General features: G+C 36.8%; 1 long non-coding RNA gene across 9 annotated transcripts in view; it reads left to right on the top strand.

Annotated features, from left to right (window-relative positions):
* Nucleotides 1-14,544, top strand: part of LOC149747030 (uncharacterized) — a 31,772-nt gene that overhangs the window by 1,624 nt on the left and 15,604 nt on the right. For 6 of the 9 annotated variants that reach the window (XR_016388500.1, XR_016388504.1, XR_016388501.1 and 3 more), the window contains 2 exons: nt 879-3,536; nt 8,832-8,947. This is a non-coding gene — a long non-coding RNA (uncharacterized LOC149747030). The other 3 variants (XR_016388502.1, XR_016388498.1, XR_016388505.1) reach the window with 3 other exon arrangements.

Below are 14,544 nucleotides of genomic sequence, written 5' to 3' on the forward strand. Positions count from 1 at the left end.
AAAAAGACTGCAAAGATCTTTTTACCTTAAACAAACACTTTTCTACACCAGAAATGATTATTTTGCAAAGTGTGGTGCAAATATTATACACAATACCAAGTCCATGCTAGGCATTTAATGAATTCTAAAGCAAAAGTAATAGGGAATGCCTGACCTCAATCAGGGATTTCTGCCTACAGAAAATCAGTGCTTCCTGTATTTTTGTATTGCCTGAAATGAGAGTAGCAGTGTTACATTTCACAATAAATGGAAGCTGTAATGAAAGAGTGTGTTTTAAAATTTGATAATTTAAAATAAAATACTTAGCTCTAAAGATATGGTCTGATAATCTGTGGTTCATACCTTAATAAGCTTTTTGCTACAAAAAGTGCTCAGAAAACTTTTCCCATTCATTCATTCATCCAGTCAGTTTACAAACTAAGAATTCTAGAGAAAGAGAACAAAAATTAAGAAGGGAGGAAATGATCAAAATAATAATTCAAGAATTTCTTCCAGGACCAAAAGACAAAGATCTTCATATTTAGAGGACCCACCAGCTACCCACAGTGAATGAAGAAGGACCTATGTTAAAGCACACCATTAAAAAGATCAGAACACGAAGAATAAAGAGAGGATTCTAAAAGTTTTTAGAGGGAAGAAGCAGGAATAAACGGATGGGAATTAGAATGGCATTGGGTTTCTCAACAATAACACTTTTATGCTAAAACACTACAGTGAAATTTCAAGTTTTGTAAGACAATAACTTCCAACCTAGAATCGTATAGTCAAACTATCCATCAAGTGTAAGAGTAGAATAAAAACATTTTCACATATACAAGGATGAAAACATTTATTTTCCATCCATCCATCCACCTTTTTTTTTTTTTCTTTTTTTTTAGGGCAAGTTACTAGAGGTTGTGCTCCAACAAAACATGAGAGCAAGACAAGAAAGAGAAAGACATGGGATCCAGAAAAAAGGACCAGGAGAATGTGAAGGGAAATGCCAGGGTGAAAGATATGTGGCAGAATTAGAGAGCAGTCGTTTTCACCGGAGAAGGAAGATGGCAGACTCCAAGAAGAAAGACTGGTTAGTGTAATTGAATTTATTTAGATTACTAATTTTGAGTATTTGGGTAGTTATATTGATAGATGTTTGATAGATCTAATGAAATACGTGATAAAATTCGAGAGAGAACTTAAAAAATATAAGCAAGTACAAAACGGAAGCAATTATTAATTCCATGAAAACTAAAAATTAGACAAGAATGGAAACAGCGTTTCTCCAACTGTTGTGTGGTGAAAATTCTAGGACTTTTTAGAGCTTCTGAAATACTCGTGTATTATAAACCTCGAAGGAGAGAACATGCAGCATAGAGCACTCTAAAATTTATGTATATTTTTAATTACATTACTTTAAAATTTTTAAAAATTAGCATTCACATGGTTCAAAATTTAAAAGTGTAACAGACAGATAATTCAGTAGAAAATTAGGCAAAAGACCTAGATACTTCACACAAGGGTATATCTAAATAGCAAATAGTACATGAATGTGAAAAGGTGCTCGACATCATCAGTCATTAGAGAACTACAAGTTAAAACCACAGTGCAATATCACTACACAAATACAAGAATAACTAAAATTAAAAGGACAGAATATAGCAAGTGTGGGTGAGGTTTTGTAACAATTGGAGCTCTTGTACATTGCTGGTGGGAGTGTCAATTGGTACAATCAATTTTGCAAACTGTTTGGCAGTAGTATTAAAATTGCAGTTATGAGGATCCTCAGCAATTCCTTGCCTAGGTATATGGACATGCATATGCATATATTAGAAAGTTCATAGTAGTGCTATTTATAATAGCTTCAAACTGGAAATTACCCAAATATCCATACATAGTAGAATGAGTAAATGATTTGTGGCCCATTTACACAGTGGAATACTAAACAGCAATGATATTGAGCAGTGTACAATATGATGAATTGCACAAATACAATACTGGATGAAAAAGCCAGACACAGAAGAGTATACATTTTATGAGTCAATTCCTATTAAGTACAAAAGTAAGCAAAACTAGCCTATGCTTTTAGAAATCAGGATAATGTCTACTCTTGTAGAGTGGTCATAGTGAGTAGAAGGGACAGGATGAGGCCTCTGGGGTGATAGAAATGTTCTGTTTCTTGATCTAGGACCTAGACTCTTGGTGCCAGTTACATGGGTATGTTCAGTTATGAAAATTCTTTGAGGTTACACAATGTGCACTTTTCTGTGTATATATATGTTATACTTCAATAAAAGGTTAATAGGTTTAAATACAAAATAAATAATATATGTGGGTGTATATTATGTCTCTTACTTTTATTTAATTAGTATTACAGTATATACCTGTTCACCTTGCTTGTCTTTCACTTAGTAATCTATTTCGGATATCTTTCCATACAAATGCATATAAAGCTTTCTCATCTTTTTTTTTTTCATGATGGATATGCCATAATTTACCCCTCATTGGTGGACACTTAGCTTGTTTCCACATATTTACTATTACAAATTATGCTGCAATAAGTAATCATATATGTCATTTCATACATGTGCAAGTGTATCCATATATATGCCCTAGAAGCTGAACTGCTGGACAAAAGAGTTATGTTCGTTTGTAATTTTGGTTTGTATTGTTGAATTGACCTTCACTGAGGTTGTTCCAGTTTTCTTTTTCTGCAGACAAATGAGAGTGCTGTTTCTCCACACACCTTCTTTCATTTCTTTTCGAGATAGATAGTATAATGTTGATCTGCTGATTCCTGTATTTCAGTGCTTTTAAAGTCATTTAAATGCTAAGATTCTTTGTATTGCAGACCTTCTAAATATCTGGCTTCAATTTGCTTATCACAACATCAAACCTTTAGCTTTCATGATAGTTTCACCATTATAGAGCTAAAACTATGTATTCTTAGTGATATGTACATTGTTTAATTAATGCCCATAATGAATGGCTAATGACAGAAAACCTAAATAATACTAATGCTAAACTACATCAACTAAATGAGAAACAAAAAACATGAGAATAATTATGCAAATTAGGCTAAAAAACAAGCCTCACACCTATATGTTGAATTCATCTATTCAAAATTCTGTAGAATCATATTAAGTCATATTTTCCATTTACTGAGAATAAAGGTTATTTATATCTGCATGTGCTATTTTAGGGACACGGTAGCTTGAAATGGCATGTTTGAAATCTCTCATAGTCTGTTTTTTTGTTTTACTTGTTTTTTTAACTTCAATGCCTTTTATTCTTGTAAGTTCTTTATATTTATTTATTTTTCTAATTTTTTTAAAAATTAATTTTTATTGGAGTATAGTTGCTTTACAATGTTGTGTTAATTTCTGCTGTACAGCAAAGTGAATCAGCTATATGTATACATATAATGTCCATCGACAGAGGAATGGATAAAGAAGATGTGGTATATATATGCAATGGAATATTATTCAGCCATAAAAAGGAATGAAATTGGGTCATTTGTAGAGACGTGGATGGAGCCAGAGACTATCATAAAGAGTGAAGTAAGTCGGAAAGAGAAAAACAAATATCATATACTAACGTTTATATGTGGAATCTAGAAAAATGGTATAGATGATCTTATTTGCAAAGCAGAAATAGAGACACAGACGTAGAGAACAAACGTATGAACACCAAGGCAGGAAGTGGGGGGGTGGGTGGGATGAATTGGGAGATTGGGATTGACAGATATACACTATTGCTACTATGTATGAACTAGGTAACTAATGAGAACCTACTGTATATAGCTCAAGGAACTCTACTCAATGCTCTGTGGTGACCTAAATGGGAAGGAAATCCAAAAAAAGAGGGGATATATCTCATAGTCTTTAAAATTAGAAACAAGACAGAAAAGTTGAAAAATAAACCACTTAAAAAAGTACAAATGCAAGAATTAAAAACATCTCATATTCTAATTTTTTCTATTTTTTGGTCTAAAAGCATCTGGTAACCATTGGGGGAAAATGGGTGAAGGATATGTGGGACCACTCTGTATTATTTTTACAACTTCCTGTGAGTCTATTATTATCTCCAAATAAAAAGTTTTAAAAAGTTGTACCTGGGTGTATTAGTTTCCAGGGACTGCCATAACAAAGAACCACAAGACTTATAAAAAGGTATGTAAAGGAGAAGTAAGGCTTCCTGATTCTTCAGATCTCCAGTTCACCTCCCCTAAGACAGCAAATAAATTTAACAAATATTATGTGCCATAATGCTAGGTGCTGGAAATACAGGGATAACAAAAGACACATGGTCTCTGTCCTTAAAATGCCTTTAGTGTTCTAAGGGAGATAGAACCTAAGCATACAATTACAGTAGAGTGTGATAAATGTTCTGGTAGGGAAGTCCAGGGCACACTCAGAAATTAGGAGAAAGAAGCCTGCATGGTAATTTAATGAAGAGAGGTAAGGCAAACTGCCCAAAGTCATAGAGTTTTTAAACTACAGAGACATGATTCCTGCACAAATCTATTTGAATTAAAGCTCATATTCTTTCTGGGAACTGCTTGCTGTGTCACTAGGGTATTACATTTTCAGTTTCACTTTATATGATGTCTCAGGAGAGGAATTTAGTAGCAAGAGGGAATTTCCCAGCTACAAAAAGACAGTGATGGACAAAAATTTATTATTAATGGACATTTCATGGGAAATTCCATTTTCTTTTGACATTTTAATTGGCAGGTTTCCAAGAGTGTGGAAAGGTATGTTACCAGTAGCTCAGTCTGCATTTAAAAATTTTAGCTCCTGAATTAAGCAGGATATTTTGCTTTTTCAAATGTCTTCAGAACTCAAAATCATTTTCTCCAGCTGTCACTCCTAGCTTGTAAGCAAAATATACTAAGATATATTTTTTAGGCAATACACACACACACACACACACACACACACACAGACAAAGCCACACTTTTTTTTTTTTTTTTCTGCTTTAGGCAGTGGCTATATGAAAGAGATTATAAGTTCAGTACCCTTTTTAGTATCCTTTTTTGGGCAAGTATAGACCAAGTTGTAGAAGAAGGCAGGGCTTTTCTTATTGTAGTAGCCAATATAGTGTAGGTCAGGAGTCCCCAACCCCCGGGCCGCAGACTGGTACCGGTGTGCAGCCTGTTAGGAACTAGGCCGCACAGCAGGAGGTGAGCGGCTGGCAAGCGAGCGGAGCTTCATCTGCTGCTCCCCATCGCTCCCCATCGCTCGCCATCCCCCCCACCCAGTCCGGGGAAAAATTGTCTTTCACAAAACCGGTCCCTGGTGCCAAAAAGGTTGGGGACCACTGGTCTAGGTCATAACAGCGCCGGCTGGTGCAATTTGGAATCGGAAACATGACTGAAGCAGGGGTCCAATGTCAGCAGCTGAACAGGTTGCCAGAGAGAACTCTAAGGTTTATTGGGAACTAAGGAACACTCAGGAAGCTTCTTTGACTTAATTTTTATAATTGTAAAAAGGAATAGAAATGTCTGCCCTGCCAGGGAAACCTTGTTGCACAACTCCTGCCAAGGACACTGTTCACACTGGGGAGGTGCCATTCACGTGGAATACGTTATGAATGGGCCCCCTAGAGTTGTGCGATGTGGAAACCCTATAGCCTACCTGTCTCCCAGGATTGTTCTGAGAGACTCAATTTATACAATGAATATAAAAGAACTTTATAAGTTATAAACCTGTCAATCTATGTAAATAATAATAATAATAGTTATTTTCCTGGCCAGCTCTGCCCTTCAAGCAAAACATTCTTATCTAGTTTAAGAAAGAGAAAAGCAGCCCTTATTAGCTGGGAGCTGGCCTGGCACTCCCAATGAATCTGTGGCATTGTCCTGTTCAATATAAACACTTTCATAGAACATCAACGTCAGACAGGACTATTTTGTCACTGTAGTGGAGCAAGAAAAAATAAGACCACTTCATTATCATGTTTGAACAGACAGAGGTAAAAACATTGTTCAAACCACAAAAATGAGCAAACATTGCCCTTTCCTGGCTAATAATAAGTGCCTGCTTCTTCTTTACCAATTATAGCTTTATCTCAATTTCATTATTCTCACTGTCTAGATATAAATTAAGATACCTGATCAGAGAATCACTCCTGCTTCCAGACAGCATCCAATGCAGGGAAGATACCCGTTTCCTTGAATGCTCCTCAGAATCACCTACAAGAAGTCCAAATCCTATGATAAATTATTTCTAACATCCTCTTACTGAGATGTCCTGATTCTTCATGGTACCCATAACTCCTGATTGCAATGAGTCAGTAAACCCAGATTTATAGAACTGCAGATGTGTTCCTGGTGGTCTTTGGATAGAGGACATTGGCAGATTCATAGAGCAGTTATTATGAATGCTCTATGGAGCCCTCACTGTCTGCATTTCAGTTAAAGAACTGGCTCCTCTAACTTCTCTAGGGACTTAGCTATGGTGTAGGTTCTTTTTCATAGCCCAGAACTCCTGAGGAAGAGATTCTGGTTGGCCATAATATCCCCCTTCAAGTCCTTTGTGGATTACGGGGATATGGACATGAGGTACTGAATTTCTAAAACAGCAACAACAACAACAATATCGACAACAGCAATAATAACTAAGACTTATAGGTTAAGAATCCGCCTGCGAATGCAGGGGGCACGGGTTCAAGCCCTGGTGCGGGAAGATCCCATATGCTGTGGAGCAACTAAGCTCGTGCACTACAACTACTGAGCCAGCTCTCTAGAGCCTGCAAGCCACAACTACTGAGCCCACGTGCCACAACTACTGCAGCCCACGTGCCTAGTACGTGTGCTCCACAGGAAAGAGAAGCCACCGCAATGAGAAGCCCACACACCACAACAAAGAGTAGTGCCCGCTCGCCGCAACTAGAGAAAGACCGTGCACAGCAACGAAGACACAATGCACTCAATAAATTAATTAATTAATTTTTTTAAAAAACAACCTAACACTTATATAATGCTTGCTACGTGTCAGGGACTCTTCTAAGCAATTTCCATAGAGTCACTCACTTAGGACACCAACACTGTGCAATAGATGCTCTTATGACTCTAACTTCACAGATGTAGAAACTGAGGCACAGAGATGTTAATTACTTGTGTAAGGTCCCACAGCTATTCAGAGGCATAGCCAGCAATTGAACAAAGGAAATTATGTTGCTGTATTCTGAATCAGTTCAGCTGTTCTCATGAAGTAATAGAGTACTGAGAGATGGAGTGTGAATGATTTGGCACCACTCAACACACTTTTATATGAAGAGTTATTTTATACGTGAGCAAGGATATCTTTTAAAGGAGTTCAGTCTAGCAATCGTAAAGTGTTGATGTGTCTCTTTAATAATAGTGTCTGTTAGGAATCATTTAAACTTTATGGAACTAACTCCATTGGCTATAATTTGCTTTTTCTTTTACATATGAACATTTTAATTCGGCATTTATTGACTGTCTATGATGAGAATGGCTCTTTGGTATGTAGTATGGGACAAAAGCTCTACATTGCTATCTACAGAATAAATAAGCTCTACACTGCTGTCTACAAAAGTGATGACTAAAGTCTTTATATACATCATGATGATTTAAGTCTTTATATACATGATTTTTATCGTTTAGAAATCTTCCTTATTATAATAACAACTTGGAATTGGAATATAATTGGCATTAACTGATCTGATTCTAGCAGAAAAATATGGGGCTTCGGCACCCAGTAGAGTTAAAAGTCTCCTTCTTCATTAATCTATGTGCATGACCTCTTTGGTATTTTGTAATCTCAGTGAGTCTCATTTCCTTCAACTACTAAATAGTGAAAATAATACTTTTCTTAAGGGTGTTAGGAGAATTAAATAGGATAATGTGCATAAGATTATACCCAATAGGTATTCGTTTTCTTTCTCAAAGTAAAATATTTGGGCCTTGCCAATGTTAGTCTAAGTGAGAATTATCAACTTTATGATTGTCAAGGCTGGGTTATGAATAGTGAAAAATGACTTAAAAACTGTGTAGCCATGCTGTTGTTTCAAATGTGATCTCTATGCAGACATGGACCATATCTGTTTTGTTTAACAGTGCCTAGGACAATGAAAGTGATAATAATACACCTACTATCACCTTAGACTGTGGAAGGATGTTATGGTCAGTAGAAGACTGCAATTCTTGTGTGAAAAGCATGCAGAATTCTCTAGTGTGCTCATTTCAAGGTTTTGTGTTTTCAGAGTTACAAGTTCATGTTTAAAAATCATTATAGTTCACAAAGGTAAATAGTAATAATAATATTATGACATCTATTATGACAAAAGTACAGGATTTTAAAAAATCTTTGCAGCCAATATTCTGATAACTCTCTGAATCTAAACTGTATCTCTAAACTCTTAGACTGTAGTCTAAGTAGAAGTAATATATTCTTTCACCTATTTAGAAAATTAAAGTATTATTAAAGAAACCATGTACAACTGAATATGTTGGATGGAAGATACTTGATTTCAAGCATAATTAGGTATTAACTTAAGTTTATTCCTTTTAGTAGATTTAGTGAAAACTTAGTGATCTGATTGAATGAATATATCAATCTTCTTTAAAAACTTATTATGAAATAAATAGATGAAAGAAGTATTAAAATTGAAATACTAACTTCTCACACGTAAAAATGTTTTACATTCTACCAAATACAATATCATTAAGACAAGCTTGTGTTGTAATTATTATCTCTATTGAGATATGATGGGGCTAATAAATGATATTATAAAGACAGGAAGATTCCAAAAAGAAAGGGAAGAAAAAAGATAAGCTACTATGTTACCAAACCTACAAGTCAGGTAAGATACTTCTCTTCCCCTAGGAAGGAGTACTGGCCTGATGAAGGAAGGGGAGTGGATGGTACAGCGAGAGCCTGGGTACATTATTCCAGTGAAGGAACTCCTCCTGGAAGAAAATTCGTGGAATGAGGGGATGGTGGTAAGTGTTCTCCCCAACAATTCCCATTTTAAAGATGGGAAAACTAAGTTTAAGAGTAGATTGACTAGCTTCAAGTATTACAAGTAAAAGGTGATAGAACTGGGAGTAAACCAGATGGTTTATTTCAGGTTTATCAGAGGGCCCTTATTAATGAGGTACACGATATAGTATCCTAGAATCACAGTAAAACCGGGACCTATACATGTAAAAGTCAGAGCTGAATATCATAAATTTGCAGCTTTCTTTATATTTGCTTTGTGATGAGGTAATGAAATTATTAGAATAAAAGCATTGTATATATTTTTATTTAGTGAGTACTCAAATGGTGCATACATCTGAATTAAATGCCTGAAATATCTCAGTTATTAAGATGCTATCATTGGAGACGTAGCAGAGTGTACATATGTTTATGCACGCAAATATTTAACAGAAACACAGTAAAGAGGTTCAATTATATTCATGCTGAAGTATGGAAGTTACCAGAGAGTTAGTGAACGAGGAATTTAATCACTATTATTTTGTAGAGTGTAAATGATTGAGAAAAACTTACAGAAAGAGGTGATCTGAAGGTCAGTTCAAAGGAGAGAATCATTTTTCGTTGTTTCCAGAGAATTTTTGTTACATTTTAGAGAGGGCTACAAAATCCAAGAATGAGAACCATGTCCCACCAGGACAAATGGTGGGTGTGTATGTTGCAAAGAAGCAATAGCATGGTGAATGAAGTCTGTACCTCACTACACTCTGGGCAATAAAATGTTTTAAGAGTCAGGTTCCATAATATGAGTTTGTAACATCTTACCTATAATTTGTGGGTAGACGGGCAAAGGCTTGGCCTTAATCACACATATAAAAACACGTTAACAAGATCATGTTTGGTTTTAACCCCAGTCTCTATTTTCGTACCTGCATTGCTTATCCTTACTGAAACTTGCTTTCCTCATCCATAAGGGAAGTACTTTATGAACTGTGACATACTAATTAATTTTAGTTTTGAATCATGGCTCTTCTTTAAGGTTTTCTTTGTTCTAGTTTAGTGTCATTTGAGGGTGAGCACTGCACAAGGCACATATAGAAAAACACAGGGTATTTCCTGCCTTCCAGGAGTTTTAAGAAAAGAGAGAACAGTTTTTAGAGGCTTAGCACTTATTCCACTCTTGCATGTTTCCCTACTAACATGGTTTCTAAAATTACTCATCTGTGTGGAGCTCAATAAATATTTCTCCAGTAACTAACATAAGACAGGCAGATCAAATAATTAGATGTAACACTTTCATTCATACAATATAGCGTGTTATCTTACAGATGAAAATTGGCAACATGTTCAAAGAGTAACCAAGCTGGCTTTTAGGATCTAGCTGTGTCAGTCAGTTTTGGTTTATTATCTCTCTCCTCTGCCTGCTGTATCTTGTATTTATTTATGTCATCTTCATGTATAACTTCTAAACTATAAGAGCTAGCCACTATGGCTTTGAATGTAATGAAGTCACAGTATGATGAAGGAATTGTTTTCTAATGCAACTCTCCCTAAACCTCAAAACATTAGAATAATTCTGTAGTCGTCCATTTGTGTCAGTTACTGCTCAGAGCGCTAATGCAGCAGGTTGTGTGCCTGGGCAGTATGGGGTACTTGCTTTCACTGCTGAGCTTTCTAACACTACAAATAAAACATAGATTATTCAGAAAGTACAAAGGTTCTACATCTTCCCACAAAATCGTTGATGAAGTTATTTCATTAATTAGCTCTTAAAAACAAAACAACTGATAACAACAGGATACCTATTGATTTATGAGGTAAACGATTTCCTTTGAAAAGATAAATATTGATGCCAATACACTGGTGATGAAGTGGAGCCTAGGGGATGAGGGGCTCCTCATGTGGGGATGAGGCCAGCTAGCAGGCATTGTCTGAGTCAGGACCTTGAGCTGGGCCAGGAGGTATAGACCTTATAACTCTCTTATTGATCATTGATCCTGGGGGTGAATGGCAACATCCTGTGAGATTTCTGAGTCAGTTCTGAAGTAGGTTCTCGTTCAAGTTGGGCAAACATGTAAGAGCAGTATATAATTGCTTGGGCACCAGCCCAACCTGGAGTTGATGCTTAGGATGAGGTAGGTAGACAGAGACTAAAGGATCAATTTTTTAAACCAATGAGAAAATTGCTGAAGTTGCTCTACTCAGGGCAGGCGTTGCGGGGTGCAGAGTACAACTGAGGAGTGGTTTATCCTTAATTCTTAAGTGTGCTAAAAGTAGATGTGTAGTTTTATTATATGGTATTTTGGGTCAGTAATGATAGTCGTACATACATGTCTGCTTCTATATGTTACTTATACATTATATACATTACATATGTGTATCTATATATGACATTAGTTCATACATGTACATTGTATAAAATTTAGAAGAATCAAAAGGGGTATAGTGAAAAGTTAGTCTCTACCCCTTTCTATGCCTCCCAGCCACCAATTTCCCTCCTGGAAGGTGAATTACAATTGCCAATCTCTCACTTCCTCCTTTCATGCTCTTTGTTCTAGCCGATTAATCTCCCCAAGCCCAAGGGCTCCTGCTCAGAAATTTTCCAGCTTCTGCATTTTCCTGTCTGGTTAAATTTAACCTTATTTACCTATCTTTCAAAGCCTCAATGTTTTATTTATTCTTCTTTAATTTCTTTTGTCCAGTTCTCCTAACAAGCTCCCTATGTCTCATTCCTACATGTACTTGTTCTCACTTCTCATTCATGATCTTCTCTCTTCTCTAGTCTATGTGAAATTTGTGCTTCTTTGAGACTGAAGTCAGACCCTATTTCTTCTGACTGCTCCACCCATCCCCATTGATTTCCTTCTTCTCTGAACTCCTAGGCATCTACAAAGTGGGTTATGCTTCAGTATCCCAAAATGATGCCAAAATATGTTAAATAAAATATTAAGTTGCATTATTTGGCTGGAACTATATAAATCCAAAGAGGCAAACAGGTTAGCTCAAAGCTATCAGCTGTTAGAATTATCTTTGATTAATGAAAAAAGTTAACATACAGAATTTTTCAAAATATGGTTCTTGCGGGGAAAGAGAAAAAGGAGTACTTGCTGGGGAGAAGTTGCAAACCACTAACTGTACACACATCTAGTACCTAATTATGTAGTCAAGTGGTTGAGAGCATGACCTTTGAAGTCAGGCACACCTAGGTTTGACACTCTCTGATCTTTTGGAGCCTTGGTTTCTCAACAAGGAAATGAGTTAGCAGGTAAAGCACTCAGCACAATGCCTACTGTATGGTAAATGTTCAATAAATGTTATGTGTTATTGTTGTTAAATCTTATTTGCTATTTTGTAAGGTTTGTCTCCTGTGTTGGGCAGAATAGTTGACCCTCTTCCCCCTCCAAATGTCCACATCCTAATCACCAGAGCCTCTGAATGTTACCTTACATGGCAAAAGGGACTTTGCCGATGTGATTAAATCAAAGATATTAAAATAGGGAACATATTCTGGATTGTCAGGTAGACCCAGTATAATCACAAGGATCCTTTATAGATGGAAGACGAAGGTAGAAGATTCAGGGAAGAAGAATCAGTGTCAGAGTTAGTGTGATTTGATGTGAGAAGGAGTCAACCTGCTTTTGCAGGCTTTAAAGATGGAAGAAGAGCCAAGGAATACTGGCATCTAAAAAGAAGCTGGAAAACATAAAGGGATTGTCTCCCAGAGCCAGCAGAAAGGCTTTTAGCCCAGTAAGATCTGGTTCAGATTTGTGAGCCCTAGAATTGTAAGATAATAAGTGTGTGTTGTTTTAAGCCACTAAGGTAGTGGTAATTACTAAAGCATCAATAGGAAATGAGTGCACCTCCCCAGCTGAAGACCAATTTCGTAAAGCTCATAGTGTCCAGAGTAGTGCGGGATGGGAACATAAATGCAAAAATTGGGTCTACTGAGGGTTCCAGCAGAGAGGCATAGCAACTTGTAAATTGCCCTTTATAGTGAAGAAGAGGAAATCAGAGTTAGCTACAAGCCAGGTCTCTTTCTAAATGTGGATTTCCATTACAATATAAATTGAAAATACTGGGGAAATTCCCTATCTCACTGCCCGGGAAAGATGCCAACAGGCCATAAATTCACCTATACTCCAGTCAGGTTTTCCCCCTAAGTGTCCTTGCCTCCCTTACTTACTGCTAATTTACAAGATCAGTAATAATCACTATCACGCACTGGGTGCACAGTCTGTGTCAGGCATTGTGCTAAAGGTTTGTACACATGATCATATTTAATCCTCACAAAATTCCCATGGTGGTAAAAAGAAATGTAGTACCTTGTTTTTCAAAGTTCAGGTCATGAGTCTCAGTGGAAGTTGAAATCAGTTTGGTGAGGATTGACAAGGAATTTTAAACAATAAAATACAGTAGAAAAATACCAGTGTACTGCATAAAATGAATAAGTATATTTTCATAAAATTTGGTTTCAATTATACATATAACAAAGACTCTCAAGTTACAGGTGAGTCTTAATTGATAAAATATATATGTATTGGGTTGTGTTGTAGAACATATTTCTTTTTTTTTTTTTTTTTTTTTTCTTGCGGTACACGGGCCTCTCACAGTTGTGGCCTCTCCCGTTGCGGAGCACAGGCTCCGGACGCGCAGGCTCAGCGGCCATGGCTCACGGGCCTAGCCAGCTCCGCGGCATGTCGGATCTTCCCGGACCAGGGCACGAACCCGTGTGCCCTGCATCGGCAGGCAGACTCTCAACCACTGCACCACCAGGGAAGCCCTGTAGAACATATTTCTTATAGTGGGTTACATTAAAAAAATTTTAAACCTACCAGTAAAGTGGTTAAGAGTACAGGCTCTGGCAAAAAGGTTACCTTGGTTTAATCCTAGTTCTTTGTCTTACCAGCTCTGTGATCTTGAGTGGGTTACTTGTTCTCTCACACAGTTACTTTGTCTACTTGCGTCTCATCTCAAAGGGTGTTTTTGAGGATTAAATGGATGAATCTAAGTAAAGCAGTTTGAACGGTGCTTTAGTAGCAAACACTCAGTTACTGTTACTTTCCAAATGTTACCTGGTTAGCAAGTGGCAGAACTGGGCAGATTCCTGTTCTGTCTGATAAAGTTTAGTCTTGAGTTTGAAATCAAAGGTAATTTCAAGCTGACTTAGGTGTCCCGTCAAAACAAACAAAGAACAAAATAAGTCTGCCTTTACAATAATTTACCAGCAAATTAAAAAGATGGGAACCCTCATCTTCTCAGGAAGTTGGCCTATGTTGGCAGAGTCTTGTCTCTGAGAGAGTACAGGTTTCCTGTCTTGTTCTCCTCTGAGTTACAGGAGAAGAATATGTGGAAGGCACTAGGTTGTTTGACATATAGAACAAACTGGTGACTCACATAAAACTTTACCGTAGGATCACCATATAAATGTTTACATCTAAAAGGAATCAGGCAAAGGAGGAAATCATGCAAGAATCTGGAGGGAGGCCTTCAGCTAAAAGTTTGTGAGATGACTGCTTTTGTTATTGGTTGTATTTGTCTTTTGTTTTTTTCTGCTCTGTTTCCTCCCTCTGCTCCAGCAGGCAGCTGAGGCATTTTATCAATTTCTTAAAAAATTTTCTGATGC

The sequence above is a fragment of the Delphinapterus leucas genome, chromosome 17, assembly GCF_059928025.1.
Source record: "Delphinapterus leucas isolate spDelLeu-1000000601 "Yukka" chromosome 17, BTC_Dleu_Yukka2, whole genome shotgun sequence".
Classification (NCBI taxonomy): Eukaryota; Metazoa; Chordata; class Mammalia; order Artiodactyla; family Monodontidae; genus Delphinapterus; species Delphinapterus leucas.